We start from the raw sequence: 20440 nt of genomic DNA on the forward strand, positions 1-20440 counted from the left end.
CCAAGGCGTCAGTAATGACACCAATAATGGGCAACCCAGACTTCGCTCCGGGCCTGAATAGCAAAAATGTCTTAATTTGGACTCAGAAGGGATTCTCCCGTCTAAAAGATCTGGAGGGCAAAAGGACCATACAAACATTTGAACAAATTAAATCTTCTAAGAATATGCCAAATAGCGAATTTTTTAGGTACCTCCAGATCAGGGATTTCTACAACAAAACGCCAATAAGACCGGCACGAACAAATTTTGAGCAGCTGTGTTCCAGAGATACGGACACTAGGGGACTCACGTCTAGAATGTACAGGGAAGTGATCTGCCAGAAGTCGCCCATTGACAATAGACTGAGTTACATGAAGCAGTGGGAATATGACCTAGGAGAGACTTTAGAGGACCACGAATGGGACAGAATTATTCAGGCGGCGGCAAAAAGCTCAATCTGTACCACAATAAAGGAGAACGCATATAAAGTCCTCATGAGGTGGTATTATACTCCGACGCGCTTAGCGAAATTTGTAACAGGCTACTCTCCTCTCTGCCCTAAACAGTGTGGGGAGGCAGCAGATCTCCGACATATGCTGTGGTCTTGCACTAAAGTGGCCCCTATTTGGGAAAAAATCAGAGATTGGATTCAGCGGATTCTCGATTTGGAGATCCCCCTGGACCCGTGGGCAGGCGGATCCAGGGTCTGTCAAATGCGTCGCACAAATTAATCGCGCACTTTGCTACCGCCACGAGATGTGAGATTGCAGCACTATGGAAACAGCAGGAGTTACCAACTATCCCTAAAATCAGAAACAGAATTTGGCATGTTTGCCGGATGGAACAATTAACGAGTTTAGTTAATGACTCCGGCACAAATTTTCTAAAAGTTTGGGATCCATGGTTGACCCAGGAAGAAACCCCTGGAGTGGACGCCGCCACAATCTTGCATTAATGAAACCAAATACGTTCTCCTTTATGGTCAGATTAGACAATACGACATAGTGACGCACAGCTTTCAGACTGCCCGGGAGCCATAGTTATGAGGAGAATAATAATCCGATGGGTAATAGAGCCCTTGCAAAACCAGTCGAAGTTAGAACTCGTTACGTAGGCCGAGAAATCTCAAACAAGACAAAACTTCTCACCCTCTCCAGAGCCTGGAAACACACTACCCCACTCCCCCCATACCCCCTCCCCCCCGCCCACCGTCTATCCCTGTCTCCCTGTCAAGTCTGTCCGGTTTTGTTTGTCCTGTGTCAAGTAGTCACGTCTAATTGTTGTCACTACATGTAGTTTGACAAAAATGGAAATGTAACAACGGGCTGTGGAATATTGGTTGTAATTGTACTTTCCAATAAAAATTGAAAGTTGAAAAAAAACTTTAGAGCCAAAGTTTCTTTCTTATTGAGGTTATGTTTTATATCACCAGGTTTCACACTACTTGATAAGGAATTAAATTCAGTATTGACCATATTAAAAAAGGTCTCTATGTGATGACCTTTTGAATGTGCGGGATAGAATTTAGATTTCCCCCTGAAATGAGTATGCCTACATGTTAATTAATTATCCGCAATCTCAGTCTGAACAGCCACAGGTGGATCAATCGGTGTTGCTATCTCACCTTGCCCTTCATTACTTTCCAAATCAATTTTAATAAAGTGTCTTTTGAGAGTGAGATTGCGCATACATTTTTGGAGATCCATATACAATTAGAAGGAGCTTGGTCCGCAAGAGCGAGAGAACGTCAAGCCCCTATCCAAAACTCTTTTTTGATCATTGGTTAAAATAACCGTAGATAGGTTAAAAATCCCTCTCAAGTATATCGGAATCCTGTCCCCGCACTTGCTGAGGATGTTCAACCATTTTCTAACAGGGGGCTCCTTCTCAGACATGATGTTGCAGGCGTCCATCTCAGTGATTCATAAGCAGGGCAAAGATCCCACCAATTGTCCAAGCTATCGGCCAATATCTTTGATTAACTCAGATATTAAAATTTACTCCAAATTACTGGCCAATAGATTGAGTTCGATTCTGCCTAGGCTGATTCACCCAGACGAAGTTGGCTTCATCGCAGGTAGGCAAGCGGCCGATAACACTAGAAGGATAATTGATACTATAGACTATATAAATGCCAACAAGATCCCGGGAATGATTGTAAGCTTAGACGCAGAAAAAGCCTTTGACAGAATTGACAGGCCCTACCTGGATGCCACGCTTGCAGCAGTTGGAATGGGGGACACGGTAACATGGGCAATCAAAGCGCTGTACACAAATCCAACAGCGCGGGTAGTCCATCAGGGGTTCCCGTCAGACTCGCTGCAAATTAAAAGTGGTACAAGACAGGGCTGCCCACTTTCGCCACTGTTGTTCGCCCTATACATGGAACCACTTGCAAACCATATTCGCAGTAATAAAGACATCACAGGAATCCAAATACAATCTCAGGAGTACAAAACCGCGTTATACGCGGACGATGTTATCCTGACATTGTCAAAGCCCCTAGTCTCCCTACCCAACCTCTTTGACCTCCTGGATAAATTCAATTCGGTTTCAGGGTTTAAGATCAACCAATCAAAATCGGATTCACTAAACCTGAACCTCCCTAAAACTACCGAAAAACTAATAGAGATTAACTTCAATTTGAATTGGCAACCCAAGATGATTAAATATCTGGGAGTTAATCTCACAAAGGAGGTCAAATCACTATATAAAGCAAACTACCCCAAACTCTTACAATCCTTGAGAAAGGAGCTGAAGGAATGGGCGACATTCGGTATCTCCTGGATTGGAAGAATTTACAGCGTTAAAATGAACCTTCTGCCCAGACTCTTATACCTTTTCCAGACACTCCCCATACCCATAGATAGAGCGGATCTAAGAGACCTGCAGGCTCAGATCTTTAAATTTATTTGGAACAATAGGAAAGCTAGGATTCCAGCAAAAACACTGATAAAACCCAAAACAGCAGGCGGACTGGCGGTACCTTGCTTGTTCTCATATTACAGAGTGGCACAATTGAGTCAAATTATCCAATGGCACACAGATCCAAAACGGCGTAGATGGGTGGAGCTGGAGAGCGAGCTGTGTGCCCCATTGGACATTCAGAACCTGATTTTGTACCCAAAACTTAGACTAAAGAAAATCTCGAGACCGCTGTCCTCAATGACTACCTCACTCTCGGTTTGGGAAGCCACTAAATTTAAATGCGCCTTAACCAAGCGGAACTCGCTGATGACACCACTATTCGGCAACCCTGATTTTGCTCCGGGGCTGGACGAGGGACACTTTATACTCTGGAAGCAGAGTGGATACGGGAGGCTGAGGGATCTGGAGGGCATAAGCACTATTCAAACATTCACGCAACTTCAGGCCGACAAAGGCATCCCCAACACAGAATTTTTTAGATACCTCCAGATCCGGGCATTTTACACCAAATACAAGAACCGTCCTAAAGTGACGAATTTCGAATCGCTCTGTGCACGTGGGCACAATACTTCGGGACTTACGTCTCAACTGTACAGAGAGGTAGTCGATCCTGGGGTTGGACCCAACATACGTCTTGACTACATGACCCACTGGGAGAGAGACTTAGGTGAGACATTAGAGGACGAGGACTGGACAGACATACTCGAGGCGACAGCAAAAACATCGATTTGTACGACGTTGAAGGAGAACTCATATAAGGTGTTAATGAGGTGGTATCTCACTCCAGTTAGGTTATCAAAATTTGTCACGGGTTACTCCCCCTTGTGCCCTAGACAATGTGGAGAGCCCGGAGACCTGTTGCACATGCTGTGGTCTTGCCCTCGACTGCGCCCAATATGGGAACAGGTTCAGAGTTGGCTGGAGAGGATCTTGGGCCTCGAAATTCCTCTAGATCCTTGGCTATTTCTCCTAAATCGGCCACCAGAGGGCCTGTCGAGAGCAGGAAACAAATTGGTCGCTCATTTTGCGACGGCGTTGAGGTGTGAGACGGCAGCATTGTGGAAGCAAAATACAACCCCATCGTTAGAAAAGATTCGGAACAGAATTTGGTTCGTTTGCCAGATGGAGAAATTGACAAGTTTGGTCAATGACACTGGCGCAAATTTTCAAAAAGTCTGGTTCCCCTGGCTGGCACAGACTGACATTATAGGGGTGAGCAATGCCACCATTTGGCTGTAATAATGGAAGGTGAGTTCTCCTTCGATGCGTTCCGGAAGACAGTGTAGTGGGTACGAGCCCCAGATACAGACCAGCGAGGTGACGTGGAAGGAACCGCCCAACACAGGGTTGCACAGTGCGAGCCGAACGCCTCAAAGAGATGCAAGAAGATGTGGAATACGGGTCAACCCCCCCTACCCATCCCCAATACCCTACCTCTGCCCCCCCTCTGTGTTACCCCCCCTTCCCACATGTGTCTCCCCTAATGTGTCACTCCCCTCCCCCCCCCCGAGTCTATGTTTCATGTGTATAAGAATAAGTAAGTTATGTGGCAACTTCAGCTAATATGGGCCAAAAAATGTCTTCACACTGCTGTATGCTTGGAAAAGGATGAAAATAAAAAGTTGGAAAAAAAAAAATCCCTCTCGAGGGTGATGTTATATATCCTTCTCGTAGTCCCTTTACTTTTGCTCTGGCCCCCCCCTCTAGTTCCTCTTCTGGTAGAGTTCTTTCCTTTTTTTCTAATAAGGGTTTCTGGACAGATCCCAGAATCTCCTCCTTTCTGTGTGGATCTAGATGTCTGTGTTTGACTAGATCTAAAAAAGAAGATGGGGAGGGTTGGGCTGGTGATTTATATCTGGGGCTGGGTTTGTTTGATCTATAATTCATATTCGGATCATGTCTTTCATATTCCCTTTGTCCATACCTAAAATTTGGGATATAGTGCATTCCTTTATAGTTGGGGTTCCTATATTGCCCTTCTTGCCTAGGTGGGGGAAAATGCCCATCATATTGTGGAAACCCCCTTCTATCCTCATAGACCTGATGTTACAATCCCCTTTCGTTAGGTTGGGTATAGGGTTTGGAGTACCTCTGTTGATCATTAGATCTATTCTTTGATTGGGAAGAGTCCCTACCCCCCCTCCTTGAGAATTAGCTTTAGAAGATCAACCTTTATCAGAATCTTTTGCCCAATTTCTCTGCCTATTGTTATCGTAATCAACTTTGTCCCTATAAAAATTTTCATGCTTCTTTTTCAAGATTTCATCCTCCACATGCTCGAGCTTCATGCGGAGATCATGCTCCATTTCAGAGCAATCAAATTCAATTACAAGCAGCTCAAGCAATTTAATGACACCCGTAAGCTCTTTATCAATAATCTTCAAAGATTTAGTTCTCTCATATATGATTATTTGGCGTCGTTTCATAGACGACATTCTATGCATATGGGATGGTGACCAATGTTCTGTAGGTCATTTTATAAAATACCTCGATAGCAATGACAGAAATCTGTCCTGTACCCATTTGGAAAATGTAAAGGAAATTAGTTTTCTGGATTTAAGCTTGACAGTTACGGATGCAGGGAAGTTGATAACAAAAACACACTTTAAGGATGTGGATTCAAATAACTTATTGCTGGCCACTAGCAATCATAAAAAAACATGGATTCAAAATATCCCAAGTGGCCAGTTTTATAGGTTAAGAAAAAATTGCAGTTCAGATAAAGATTTCGAAACACAGGCGAATGACCTTACCTCTAGATTTCTGGAGAGAGGCTATTCATTGAAAAAAATTAAATAGTGATTTAGATAGGGTGAGAAAACTTGATAGGAGTCAAATGTTAATTCCAAAGGTAAAAAAACAAAAAAATCAGGACGGTCATGATGGCAAATGTAATGTTGCATTCATCACCAATTTCAACTCTATGACGATGCAAATTGAAAAAATTGTTAAAAAACACTGGGCAATTTTATCAAGTGACCCACATTTATGATGTGAATACATGGCTAAATTTAGTTGAAACTGACAACTATAGCAGTTTCTTCCTTGCCAAAGTGCATTTATATTCTTTCACTATTCCCCCCTCCCCCCCTCCCTTACCCCCTTTTAAAATCCAACACTAGATAACTACCGACATGTGTTTTTTTTTTTTTTTTTTAAACTTTCTTTTTATTAGTTTTTGCGTACATACATAGGAAAAAATAATGTCGACATCTGTTCTGAGTAGACAAAGAACTGTCTGGGACATACAACACAGAACAGAACACATGATGGGGAGACGACACGACGACACAACAACAAAACCAAGACTACAACGGAGAGTGGGGGGGGGGGGAAGTTGGGGGGGGAAGGTCAGGCGATGGGTGTCCATCTGTTCATTCTCGAGCCCCGTCCACCAGTCGCTAGCCACTTCTGCGATACAGCACACCTATATCCGCACGAGCGATCATGCTCCTGCCTTACCGGTTCTACCCCGGGGGGCTCTCCCTAATGTCAGCCCGTCCCGTCTGGCTCCAGGTCACCCATCAGAGGAGAACTCACTTGCTTCAATCACAGCCAGATTGTGGCATCATTCACCCCTTGGATATCTGTCTGGGCCAACCATGGCAACCAGACTTTTTGGAATTTATCACCCGAGTCATTAACTAGGCTCGTTAACTTTTCCATTCGGCATATGAACCAGATTCTGTTCCTGATCTTTGCTATTGATGGAATTGCGTTCTGATTCCACAATGCTGCGGTCTCGCACCTCATAGCTGTTGCAAAGTGTGCAATTAATTTGTTCCCCGAGCGTGAAACCTCATTTGTGGGTTTGCTTAACAAGAACAGCCATGGGTCAAGCTGAATTTGAAGGCCCCAAAAAATCCTCTGTAGCCAATCTCTAATCTGGACCCAGACAGGTACTATTTTCGGGCAAGACCACAGCATGTGTACCAGATCCCCCCGTTCCCCGCACCGCCTGGGGCAGAGCGGGGAAGAGCCTGGGATAAATTTCGCCAGTCTAACTGGGGTGAGATACCATCGTAACATTACCTTATATGAGTTTTCCTTTAATGTCGTGCATATGGAGCTGCTGGCTGCGGCCTTAAAAATCGCTGTCCAGTCCTCGTCCTCTAGTGTGCACTGTAAATCTGATTCCCACTGAGCCATGAATCTGGGTTTGTCAGTTTCGTCTTTGTCGGCACCGACCACATCTCTGTATAAAGCAGAAATCAGTCCCCGCGTGTCCATCCCTCTCACGCAGAGCCTTTCAAAATTTGTTAGCGGTGGTCTCACCGGGTGTACGTTATAAAATGCCCAATTTCTCTGCCTATTGTTATCGTAATCAGCTTTGTCCCTATAAAAATTTTCATGCTTCTTTTTCAAGATTTCATCCTCCACATGCTCGAGCTTCATGCGGAGATCATGCTCTATTTCAGAGCAATCAAATTCAATTACAAGCGGCTCAAGCAATTTAATGACACCCGTAACCTCTTTATCAATAATCTTCAAAGATTTAGTTCTCTCATATATGATTATTTGGCGTCGTTTCATAGACGACATTCTATGCATATGGGATGGTGACCAATGTTCTGTAGGTCATTTTGTAAAATACCTCGATAGCAATGACAGAAATCTGTCCTGTACCCATTTGGAAAATGTAAAGGAAATTAGTTTTCTGGATTTAAGCTTGACAGTTACGGATGCAGGGAAGTTGATAACAAAAACACACTTTAAGGATGTGGATTCAAATAACTTATTGCTGGCCACTAGCAATCATAAAAAAACATGGATTCAAAATATCCCAAGTGGCCAGTTTTATAGGTTAAGAAAAAATTGCAGTTCAGATAAAGATTTCGAAACACAGGCGAATGACCTTACCTCTAGATTTCTGGAGAGAGGCTATTCATTGAAAAAAATTAAATAGTGATTTAGATAGGGTGAGAAAACTTGATAGGAGTCAAATGTTAATTCCAAAGGTAAAAAAACAAAAAAATCAGGACGGTCATGATGGCAAATGTAATGTTGCATTCATCACCAATTTCAACTCTATGACGATGCAAATTGAAAAAATTGTTAAAAAACACTGGGCAATTTTATCAAGTGACCCACATTTATGATGTGAATACATGGCTAAATTTAGTTGAAACTGACAACTATAGCAGTTTCTTCCTTGCCAAAGTGCATTTATAGTCTTTCACTATTCCCCCCCTCACCCCCCCTCCCTTACCCCCTTTTAAAATCCAACACTAGATAACTACCAACATGTGTTTTTTTTTTTTTTTTTTTTAAACTTTCTTTTTATTAGTTTATGCGTACATACATAGGAAAAAATAATGTCGACATCTGTTCTGAGTAGACAAAGAAATGTCTGGGACATACAACACAGAACAGAACACATGATGGGGAGAAGACACGACGACACAACAACAAAACTAAGACTACAACGGAGAGTGGGGGGGGGAAAGTTGGGGGGGGAAGGTCAGGCGATGGGTGTCCAACTGTTCATTCTCGAGCCCCGTCCACCAGTTGCTAGCCAGTTCTGCGATACAGCACACCTATCTCCGCACGAGCGATCATGCTCCTGTCTTACCGGTTCTACCCCGGGGGGCTCTCCCTAACGTCAGCCCGTCCCGTCTGGCTCCAGGTCACCCATCAGAGGAGAACTCACTTGCTTCAATCACAGCCAGATTGTGACATCATTCACCCCTTGGATATCTGTCTGGGCCAACCAAGGCAACCAGACTTTTTGGAATTTATCACCCGAGTCATTAACTAGGCTCGTTAACTTTTCCATTCGGCATATGAACCAGATTCTGTTCCTGATCTTTGCTATTGATGGAATTGCGTTCTGATTCCACAATGCTGCGGTCTCGCACCTCATAGCTGTTGCAAAGTGTGCAATTAATTTGTTCCCCGAGCGTGAAACCTCATTTGTGGGTTTGCTTAACAAGAACAGCCACGGGTCAAGCTGAATTTGAAGGCCCAAAAAAATCCTCTGTAGCCAATCTCTAATCTGGACCCAGACAGGTACTATTTTCGGGCAAGACCACAGCATGTGTACCAGATCCCCCCGTTCCCCGCACCGCCTGGGGCAGAGCGGGGAAGAGCCCGGGATAAATTTCGCCAGTCTAACTGGGGTGAGATACTATCGTAACATTACCTTATATGAGTTCTCCTTTAATGTCGTGCATATGGAGCTGCTGGCTGCGGCCTTAAAAATCGCTGTCCAGTCCTCGTCCTCTAGTGTGCACTGTAAATCTGATTCCCACTGAGCCATGAATCTGGGTTTGTCAGTTTCGTCTTTGTCGGCACCGACCACATCTCTGTATAAAGCAGAATTCAGTCCCCGCGTGTCCGTCCCTCTCACGCAGAGCCTTTCAAAATTTGTTAGCGGTGGTTTCACCGGGTGTACGTTATAAAATGCCCGAACCTGGAGGTACCTAATAAATTCTGTGTTGGGGATGTCCGTTTCTGACTTTAATAGTTCAAATGATTTAATCTTGTTACTGCCCTCCAGGTCCTTCAACCGTCTAATCCCTAATTTGCGCCACAACGGGAAACTCTTGCCTGCTAGTCCCGGAGCAAAATCTGGATTACCATATAAGGGAGCCATCAGTGTATGTTTGGAGGTTAGCGAGCGATTACTTTTAGACGCCTCCCAGACCGAGATCGAGTTGAGCACAGAGGTAAGTGGTTTGTGTATGTCCTTCACCCGTATCCTCGGGTACCAGATTAGGTCCTTGAGCTCAAGCGGGGCGCATGCCTCCCTCTCCAGAGCCACCCACCGCCTGAGCCCCGGGTCCCCATGCCATTGCGTAATTTGGCACAATTGCGCCGCTTTGTAATAGGACATAATGCTCGGGACAGCTAGGCCCCCCACCTCCTTAGGTTTCTGCATCATTTTGGCTTTTATCCGTGGTTTTTTACCATTCCAAATAAATTTTGATATTGATTTTTGAAGCCCTGTAATATCCGCACGTACCACGGGTATCGGGAGAGTTTGAAACAGGTATAAAATCCGGGGAAGGATGTTCATCTTGACACTATAGATCCTACCCATCCACAAGATACCATATGCCGCCCAGTCTTGTAATTCTTGTTTTAAAGTCTTCAATAGACTGGGGTAATTTGCTTGATATAAGGAGCTTATCTTTTTTGTGAGATGCACCCCCAGGTACCTTATGGATGTAGGTCGCCACTTAAACTCAAAGTTGAGTTCGATCAGCTTCTCTGTCTCTCGTGGGATGTTAAGGCTTAGTGCCTCCGATTTTGTCTGATTTATTTTAAACCCAGAGATCCGGGCAAATCGCTCTAGAAGCTCGAACAGGTTAGGTAGAGAGATGAGCGGCTTAGTAAGGGTCAGAATAATGTCATCTGCGTACAAAGCCACTTTGTGTTCTTGTGCGTGGATTTGTACTCCAGAGATATCCGTGTTGCTTCGAATCTGGGCTGCTAGTGGTTCAATACATAAGGCAAACAGAAAGGGCGATAACGGGCATCCTTGTCTCGTACCACTTTTAATTTGAAACAGCTCTGAGGGGAACCCCTGGTGAATCACTCTCGCTGCTGGTGCATTGTATAACGCTTTTATTGCCCTTAAAAATTTGCTACCAAACCCAAATGCCCCAAGCGTGGACTCCAAGTATGGCCAGTCAATCCTGTCGAAGGCCTTCTCCGCATCTAAGCTTAGAACTGCGCTCCGGACCCCGTTGGCTTCTACAAATCAATTATGTCTACAATCTGTCTGGCATTGTCGGCCGCTTGTCTATCTCTAACAAAGCCAACTTGATCTGGATGGATAAGCCTCGGCAGGATGACACTTAAACGGTTGGCCAATAATTTGGAATAAATTTTGACATCCGTATTAATCAATGATATCGGCCTTGGCAATTTGTGGGATCTTTGTCCCCTTTATGAATCAAGGAAATCGACGCCTGGAGCATCTGCTCAGCGAAGGGCTCTCCTGCTAGCACTCCGTTAAACAACCGGAGCATATGTGGAGCAAGAACTCCTATTAATTTTTTATAGTATAAGTTGGAGAATCCATCCGGGCCGGGGGCTTTAGATGACTTTAAACTTTTGACCACTGCTGCTAGTTCTTCCCCTGAGAAGTCGCTTTGAATTGCCTCTTGTTCCAAGCTGTCCTGTTGTGGCAATGCTGCGTCTGCTAAGAATTTCCGCAGTTTACTGCTTGTCTTAGCATTGTGGACCACCTTCTCCCCATTGTATAGCTGTGCATAGAACTTTTTAAACTCCTCCACTATAACTTTGGGGTTAGAGGAGACCCTCCCCTCTGCTGTCCTGATAGAATGTATATTAAATTTTGGCTTCCTATTGTGGAGTCTGGTGGCTAGCATGGTGTCCGGTTTATTAGCCTTCTCAAAGAACTTCCTCTGTGCCCAGTTCAGATCTTTCTCGGCCCTGGATGTGAGGAGGAGGTTAAGCTCAATCCTTACATCCTTCAACTCCTGTAATGTATCCCCTCTACCTGACCAGCTATGTAGTGTAGAGAGCTCGTGCAACCTCTGGTAAAGCTGAGTCAATTTGGCCTCCCTTTGTTTTTTCTTTCCGGCTGCTATACCTATTAGTACCCCCCGCATCGTGGCCTTGTGAGCCTCCTACAACGTAGTGTGGGATTCCACACTGCCGAGGTTGGTCTGAAAATATCGTGAGATTTCATCTTTAATTGTTGTCATTCTGTTGGAGTGGGGAACGATCCACCCGAGGTCCATGACCTTATTAAAGTCCCCTGCTAGAACTACGTATCCGTCCGCCCAGCGCTGGAGCGTCTGGAAAAATTCTTCAAAGAACTGGGATTCTCCCACGCTAGGTGCGTATACGCAGGCCAGGGTCATTCTACTTTGTTTTAAAAGGCTTACCAGAATAAGATATCTACCCTTTGGATCTCGCTTCATCTTCTCGACTTGAAAGGGGGATTTATTATGAAATAATATAGCTACACCTTTTTTTTTCCTCTGCCGAGGACATGTACACTTGCCTAAAATGCTTGTCAGGAACATTGGGGTGTTATGGGTGCTGAAGTGGGTCTCTTGGAGGAAGACCACGTCTGCCCTCCTACGTTTAAATTCCGAGAAGGCGACTTTTCTCTTGTTTGGGCTATTAAACCCCTTTATGTTCTGGGAGAGAAATGTTACCGCCATGTCTTAATGTGGATTGGGTGGCTATGTATACAGTGGAGCTCGTGCTTACCTAGGTGTAATGTAGGTTGGTGGCCTCTTCGACGGCTTTGGTGGGCGCTGCAGATCTCCTTTCTTTCGCCTTGGGGGACTGGGATAGGGGAAGGAAAGAACACAAGGGAAAAACAAAGTCAAAGAAAACAAGCATGAACAAACAGAACCGTATTGGTCCCACCGGACCTCGGGTTCGCCGCCCGGGAGAGACTCTCCCTATCTGGACCCCCCTCCCTCCCGGTCCAGATCCATGGCCCACGACTCCGGCCATGAGTACCCGGGACTTTGACGAGAATGCAGGCTAGGCCCACACCCCCGCCTCCGAAGCGCATGCCTACGGGCAGGTTGGCGACATGCCCCCCTCCGCCGACAGCAGCAACTAATGAAACCCAAACTCTAACTTCTATATTATCTTTATCTACCTCCCCTCCCCCCTCCCCCCCCTGTAAATGCTACAAGTGAAACTCGGCCCTAACCCTTAGATAACTACGAAACTCCTTACTCCCATCTAACAAACAAACTACCCCTAAACGAACAAACCAACCTGTCTTCGGGCCCCTATCCCGTGGTCCCCTTAACACCCTGTGACCTATGCCGTTTTCCAGCCTGCCTCCCTACAACTGAGCTGTAAGCCAATGATGGCCGTGTGCTTCCGGAGGCTCCCAAAACTTCCACCCCTCCCCTGTCGCCTGGATCCCTGGCTTACTGAACTCCTGCTGGAGTTTCGGGTCTATCACCCCACAGTGTATGTCCTGCTGTTTGCCGGGGCAGCAATATTCCCCCCCCCCTCTCCTCCTCCCTTCCCCCCTTACGCGTCTCCCCAGCGGCGGAGTTCCGCGTCCCTTCCGGTCCAGCATGTCTCTCGAGCTTCCGTCCTTGCTCTCGCGATCCCGAACGTGCCTCCCGTCCTCGCGAGACCCGGCCGGGTGACGTCATCTGGATGGGCGAGGGGAACTCAGTCGGAGGCTGGCCCTCGGAGGGAGAGGGTGGATCTGAAGGCGGATCTGAAGGCGGGCCGAGGTATCGGAGCATTCACTCGCGCCAAAATCAACGCCAGCATGGAGTTCTTCGCGCCCTTCCTGCTTCTTCCTGCCCTGGTAAGCCTGGAACGGCCATTTTAGGGTCCAGTGTTTAGATCTTATTGCTCGAGGGGTATCCATAGCTCTTGCCGGATTGTAGTTTCTGTAAAAGTTCCAGGACACCCCGAGCCAAGGGTTGTATCTTGGCCGAAAAAGGGACTAAACCGGGAAAAGTTTTTAACCAACTTTGGCAGCACCTTGCCGCAACTTCAGCGCCTTCAAGGCTTAGGAGCTTTTGTCACCTCCCCCTGCCTTCTCCTTTCTTTTGTCCTTCGGGGAGGAGGACACCGACACCCAGGGCGCCGCACATGGCGGGCTTGGCTCCTGGCTCACCGGGTGGGCAGTGTCCGAGGCCACCTTTATTCCTATCTTCTTTAGGAAGGCGACACCCTCAGAGGGGTGCTTCAACACATGGAAGCGACCATTTTTGAGCACTACCAGGGCAAAAGGGAAGGCCCACCGGTAACGTATATCTCTGTCCCTTAGCTCCTTGGTGATGTGCAGCACTGCTCTTCTGCGGGCGAGAGTGAGGGGGGATATATCCTGAAACACGGCTAGGGTGATCCCCTCGAAGGATGTGTGGGGTTGCCCTCGTGATCCTGCACACCTCCTCCTTAGTTTTAAAATGGTGCAGCCTGAGGATGATATCGCGGGGGGGGGGGTTCGTAGGCAGAGGCCGTGACCGCAGGGCCCTATGGCAGCGGTCCATCGATAGTTCAGATTAAGTTTTACCCGGTAGAATGGATGACATCCACCGGCTCAGCAGGGCCTCTGGGTCGAGAATCTTTTCAGGGATCCCCCGGACGCGCAGGTTGTTGCGCCAGTCCCTGTTCTCACAGTCTTCCTGCTGGGACTCCAGCTCAGCAATCCTCGACTCCAAAGCCCCCAGCCGTGTATTAGTCTCCTGGTGACACCTGGAACTCTCCTCCATACGGTCCTCCAGCTCACTTGTGCGGGTGCCGATCTGAAGGATATCCCTCCTAAGCCCCTCCACTTCCCCTCTGAAAAAGGCCTTCAAGTCTATAAGGAGCCTCGCTATTTCTTTTTTGATTATCTTTGAGTGACCTGCTGATGCTCCCTCCGGCTCTTGGGCTGAATCCGAGTCCGAAACCGCTGAGAGCTCCGCCGCCCCGGCCTTGCCCGAGCCCGTGAAATACGAGCGCACATCTGATTTGTGCCGGGCCTTCTGCCGCGTTGCCGCCATGGCTTTTCCGGTGGTTGCTTTAAGGTCCGTGGGGTATCAGGGGCCTCTAGAGAGTATTTGCAAGCTTCCGAGTTTGGTTTGAAAACACTTTATTTACATTAATCTGCCGACGGTTGGCGGAGCTGTGAGGTTACACCGCCATCTCCAACCCGTCGCGCATGCGCATCTACCGACATGTGTTTTAACATTATGGGGCTTTTTTCATGAAACGGGTGCAGCTAATCACCCAATTAGGGGAAGTGATCTGTGAGCCTATATCAAGCAAGGTAAACGAGCAGCTGGCAGGAACCTGACGAAGCATTATTTGCGAAACGCGTAGTTCCCTGCCGTTGCTCATTGTGTGTAGGACCCAGGCAGCCACTGGACTTCCGGTAAGATCCCCCGACACCGGTCCCGCAATCGGACGCGCCCGCGGGAGTCTACCGGGAAGGAGCGGGTCTACCGGATTGACCTGCGGCTGGCATTGGGCTTTTTTACTGTGTGTGAGTGCTCCAAACTTTTTATTTGTTATTGCTGTAATAAATCATATACTTTTGCTAATCCAGGCTCTGCCCATTTCCTGTATTTGGGCACCTGGGAGAGGAGCCATACAAACTCTATATCCATTGTGGGGTAATAAGGAGGAGACGTGACTGACTACCATCATATTGATAGCACTCTACTTTTACACTGAGGGAAGGAGCTCACACAAGGCCGTGTGAGTTGTTCTCTTATTTACTTACATCCCATTGCTGTAATATTTACATTCAGCTGCCCTTTCCACCATCCATCTCTAAGGGAAGGGTCTCACACTAGGCCGTGTGAGTTATTGAGATATATATATATATTTGTTGTATACAACAAGTCACCTTTTAACCTTCCCCCCCTCCCCCTCCCCCATTTACAAGAGGACGTATTGTGTTCATTCAATACATGCACTAATTATCTGTGTGTATCATTGTCTTTTTATTTTTTCGAGATTAACATCTTGCGCTGACCGCCAGTCTGTATCCATTGCCGTTATAAGAAGATTCCGGGTTCCATCTTCTTCTTGGTCAAGCTGCAGAACTACGACAAGGGCTAGTATATACATACTTCTTTGGTTTCTACACTAGCCCACCGGTGTTACACTTCCACACGTCACACAAGGTAGGGAGCGCCCCAGCTTGGTTTTTTGTTCTATGCTCCCCATCATAATAGTGGTCTTCCACTCGGGCAGTATCCAGGAACGGAAGCTTCCTTAATTGATCAGTCACGGTGCTCATGGAGATGGTGGCGGGGACGTGTCCAATGGCAAGGGCACAGGTCAGGGGGATTTCATGCCGCTGGGCCCACTTACGCACCTCAGGCTGTGAGGGCACAAACATGGCGGAACAAAAATATAGCACAGTTGAGAAAAAAATATATAGGGCCCCCCTGGTCTGAATCTCAGCAGCGCCTCCAAATGTAGCCCTCTTTCCTATGCTCTAGATGAACTACGGGTTCTGCACACACACACACACACCTGCGGCTCCAGGAGATATGAGCCTCCGCTAACTGGGAGCCTGGGGTAATACTTATCTTTAATGGCAGCGCCTCCACTTACCCAGGATCCCCATCATGTAAGATTCCCCTGAGCAAGAACCATAGCAACACACATATGCTTTAACTGAGTTTACTGGAACGCAATAATAACCTTTGTTACTTAACCGTGGCATTAACACATATCACATACTCATTACTTATACTATACTTATAACGCTAGTGGCTCGGCCACTCTCTTCAGGAGTAATGTCTCTGTCCCGTCACCGCGTGCCCCACACCGTGTCCATGTACTATAATGTATATTAGGCTCAGTACTTTGGCCACTCCACTTAGTGTCCCCAAAGAGTGTTCCCTAAGGCGGGATCAGCGCCTGTTTACCGGTGTTGGTGCATTTTATTTAAATACCTTCCGGTCACTGCGGTGACCGGTGACAACTTCAAAAAGGATCCGCCGATCCAGCGCAGTTGGTCTGATGTCACGATGCTCAGCAACCTGGACCCAAATGACTGCAGCAACCGCAACTCTGCACACTTTGTCCCTAGCTGATATTCAGTAAGGGGATGATGTCACTATCACTATAGGGCTTCCCTGCAGTCCACAACCTACGGTAACTCAGGGAATCTCTTAGGGCCCTCAGGGAAGATCTAACCTATGCAGGTGGGTCACGGACCCCCTGCACTCACACTACCTCCTTCCCTGCTCCTCCGGTGCCATCTGGCTAGCAAAGGCCTCTTCCCCACGCTTCCCTTTCCTGCCTCCCGCAAATCCAGCCATCCCATTGGCTACCTGGCGTCATGTGGCTTCGCTAGAGCTTCTGGGATTTGTAGTTCCTGGCTGAGCCTCTTGCTTATTGGCTAGCCGTTTGCGCGCTTCCATTGCGCATGCGCAACCTCTCTCTGTTCTGACCTTACTCTCCGCTCTTGCGCAACAACATGGTTGCGCCCTATGCTGTCAGGCTGCCGTGGAACCTCCACCACCACACTTGGGAATGTACTGCAACAAGGAAACATATAACACATCCCTACATTTATAAGACTTTGTATCTGCACATATCAAGATATATGTTTGGGGCTGGGAGACATGCTAATCTAAAGGGAGTTGTGGACTGCATAGGTTTCACTAGACATACTCCCAAGTGAACAGAAGCTTTGTTTGACCCCTTGTTTGGATGATTTCCTTATGTTAAGGAAACAGGCGCAATAAAAGCTTTATTTAATTTCACCTTAACACGTCTCCCTTGCATACCTCTGCGCACGTCCTCCTACAGTCACCCTCTCTGTCACCCACCCAATCTCTCTCTGTCACCCTCTCTCTCTTTAACCCTCTCTTTCTGTCACCCACTCTCTCTCTCTCTCTGTCACCCACTCTCTCTCTGTCATCCACTGTCTCTCTCTGTCCCCCACCCTCTCTGTCACCCTCTATCTCTCTCTCGGTCACCCTCTCTCTGTCACCCTCTGGTGGCTTAGCGGTACCTTGCTTGTTTTCATACTATAAGGCGGCCCAATTATGACAAATTATATAATGGCACATAGACCCAGAGCTGAGACGGTGGGTGGCGTTAGAAAGTGATATGTATGCCCCATTAGAGCTTAGTAATTTAATTTTGTACCCTAAATCTAGGCTAAGAGCACTAAATAAACCTCTGTCCTCAATGCTTAACTCTCTAGCAGTCTGGGAGGCATCTCAATTTAGTTGCTCATTGACTTCAAAATACACCCTGATGGCCCCTTTATACGGTAACCCAGATTTTGCTCCAGGACTAGACAGTAAAGGTTTCAAAATGTGGTGACATCAGTGGTTTATGAGGCTAAAAGACTTGGAGGGTAGAAACTCTATGAAGACATGTGATCACTCTCTCGCTCTCTCAGTCACCCTCTCTCTCTTTCTCTCTCTGTCACCCCTCTCTCTCTCTCTCTCTCTCTCTGTCACCCCCCCTCTCTCTCTCTCTCTCTCTCTCTCTCTCTCTCTCTCACCCACACACTCTCTCTCTCTCTTACCCTCTCTCTCACTGTCACCCTCTCTCTCTCACTGTCACCCTCCCTCTCTCTGTCATCCACTCTCTCTCTCTCTCTGTGTCACCCAGTTTCTCTCTCTGTCACCCACTCTCTCTCTGTCACTCACCCTCTCTCTCTGTCACCCGCTCTCTCTCTCTCTGTCACCCACCCACTCTCTCTGTCACCCTCTCCCTCTGTAACCCTCTCTCTCATCCCACACTCTCTCTCTCTCTGTCACCCACTCTCTCTTTCTCTGTCACCCACTCTCTCTTTCTCTGTCATCCACTCTCTCTCTTTCTGTCACCCTCTGGTGGCTTAGCGGTACCTTGCTTGCTTTCATACTATAAGGCGGCCCAATTATGACAAATTATATAATGGCACATAGACCCAGAGCTGAGACGGTGGGTGGCGTTGGAAAGTGATATGTGTGCCCCATTAGAGCTTAGTCATTTAATTTCGTACCCTAAATCTAGGCTAAGAGCACTAAATAAACCTCTGTCCTCAATGCTTAACTCGCTAGCAGTCTGGGAGGCATCTCAATTTAGTTGCTCATTGACTTCAAGATACACCCTGGTGGCCCCTTTATACGGTAACCCAGATTTTGCTCCAGGACTAGACAGTAAAGGTTTCAAAATGTGGTGACATCAGGGGTTTATGAGGCTAAAAGACTTGGAGGGTAGAAACTCTATGAAGACATGTGATCACTCTCTCGCTCTCTCAGTCACCCTCTCTCTCTTTCTCTCTCTGTCACCCACACACTCTCTCTCTCTCACCCTCTCTCTCACTGTCACCCTCTCTCTCTCACTGTCACCCTCCCTCTCTCTGTCATCCACTCTCTCTCTCTCTCTCTCTCTCTGTGTCACCCAGTTTCTTTCTCTGTCACCCACTCACTCTCACTGTCACCCTCTCTCTCTCTGTCACCCGCTCTCTCTCTCTGTCACCCACCCACTCTCTCTCTGTCACCCACTCTCTCTGTCACCCTCTCCCTCTGTAACCCTCTCTCTCATCCCACACTCTCTCTCTCTGTCACTCACTCTGTCTCTCTGTCACCCACTCTCTCTTCCTCTGTCACCCACTCTCCCTCTTTCTGTCACCCACTCTCTCTCTTTCTGTCACCCACTGTCTCTCGCTTTCTCTGTCACCCTCTCTCTGTCACCCTCTGGTGGCTTAGCGGTACCTTGCTTGCTTTCATACTATAAGGCGGCCCAATTATGCCAAATTATATAATGGCACATAGACCCAGAGCTGAAATGGTGGGTGGCGTTAGAAAGTGATAAGTGTGCCCCATTAGAGCTTAGTCATTTAATTTTGTACCCTAAATCTAGGCTAAGAGCACTAAATAAACCTCTGTCCTCAATGCTTAACTCTCTAGCAGTCTGGGAGGCATCTCAATTTAGTTGCTCATTGACTTCAAGATACACCCTGATGGCCCCTTTATACGGTAACCCAGATTTTGCTCCCGGACTAGACAGTAAAGGTTTCAAAATGTGGTGACATCAGGGGTTTATGAGGCTAAAAGACTTGGAGGGTAGAAACTCTATGAAGACATTTGATCACTCTCTCTCTCTGTCACTCTCTCTCTCTGTAATCCCCTCTCTTTCTGTCACCCACTCTCTCTCTCTGTGTGTCACCCACACTCTGTCGCCCACTCTCTCTCTCACTCACTCTCTCTCTGTCATCCACTCTCTCTCTCCGTCACCCACTCTCTCTCTGTCACCCTCTCTCTCTCTGCCACCCTCTCTCTCTGTCACCCTCTCTCATCGCCCCCCCCCCCCGCAGCATGACCCCCCTTGCGCAGCATCCCCCCCCTGCAGCATCGCACCCCCCGCAGCACAGCCACCACTACGCGCCCCCCTCCCCCCCCTGCAGCCACCGGTCTGACCGGCTGAGATCATCCCCCAAGGTAAGTCTGATTTATATATATGTATTGGGGGTGTTGGGGTATTTTTTACATGTTTTGGGGGTGTTGGGGTATTTTTTTACATGGATTGGTGGTGTTGGGGTATTTTTTACATGGAATTGGGGTGTTGAGGTATTTTTGACATGGATTGGGGGTGTTGGGGTATTTTTTTTATTTTTTATAACTTCAAGTTTATTGAATTTTTCAGTACAGATAGTATCGTGACACGAGTAATTTGGACATTCAATGTATTACATCCATATGCGATACATATAGTCTCTCCCATTGGCACTTACAGTAATCATAGAGGAATATATCTTCCTTAGTACCAGACGGTATGTTTAGGCAGTTTAAACTTGAGGGTACAGGAAAATAAAATACGAGGGGGGGCATCCATTTTCTCAAATCCTCTTTCAGTGTCTTAATTAGTTTGGGGTAATTAGCTTCATAGATGCCTCTGTAATCTTTGGTGATGTGAACTCCTAGATATTTAATATGTTTTGGTTGCTAATTAAAATTAAAGTTCAGACTCAGTAGTTTTTCGTTTTTTTTTGGGAGGCTAATATTCAGGGCCTCGGATTTGGTTTGGTTTATTTTAAATCCTGATATTCTATTAAATTTATCTAACAGGTCAAATAGGTTCGGTAGGGAGGTTAGAGGTCTTGAGATCAACAGTAGTA

Source organism: Ascaphus truei, chromosome 15, assembly GCF_040206685.1.
Source record: "Ascaphus truei isolate aAscTru1 chromosome 15, aAscTru1.hap1, whole genome shotgun sequence".
Lineage (NCBI taxonomy): Eukaryota > Metazoa > Chordata > Amphibia > Anura > Ascaphidae > Ascaphus > Ascaphus truei.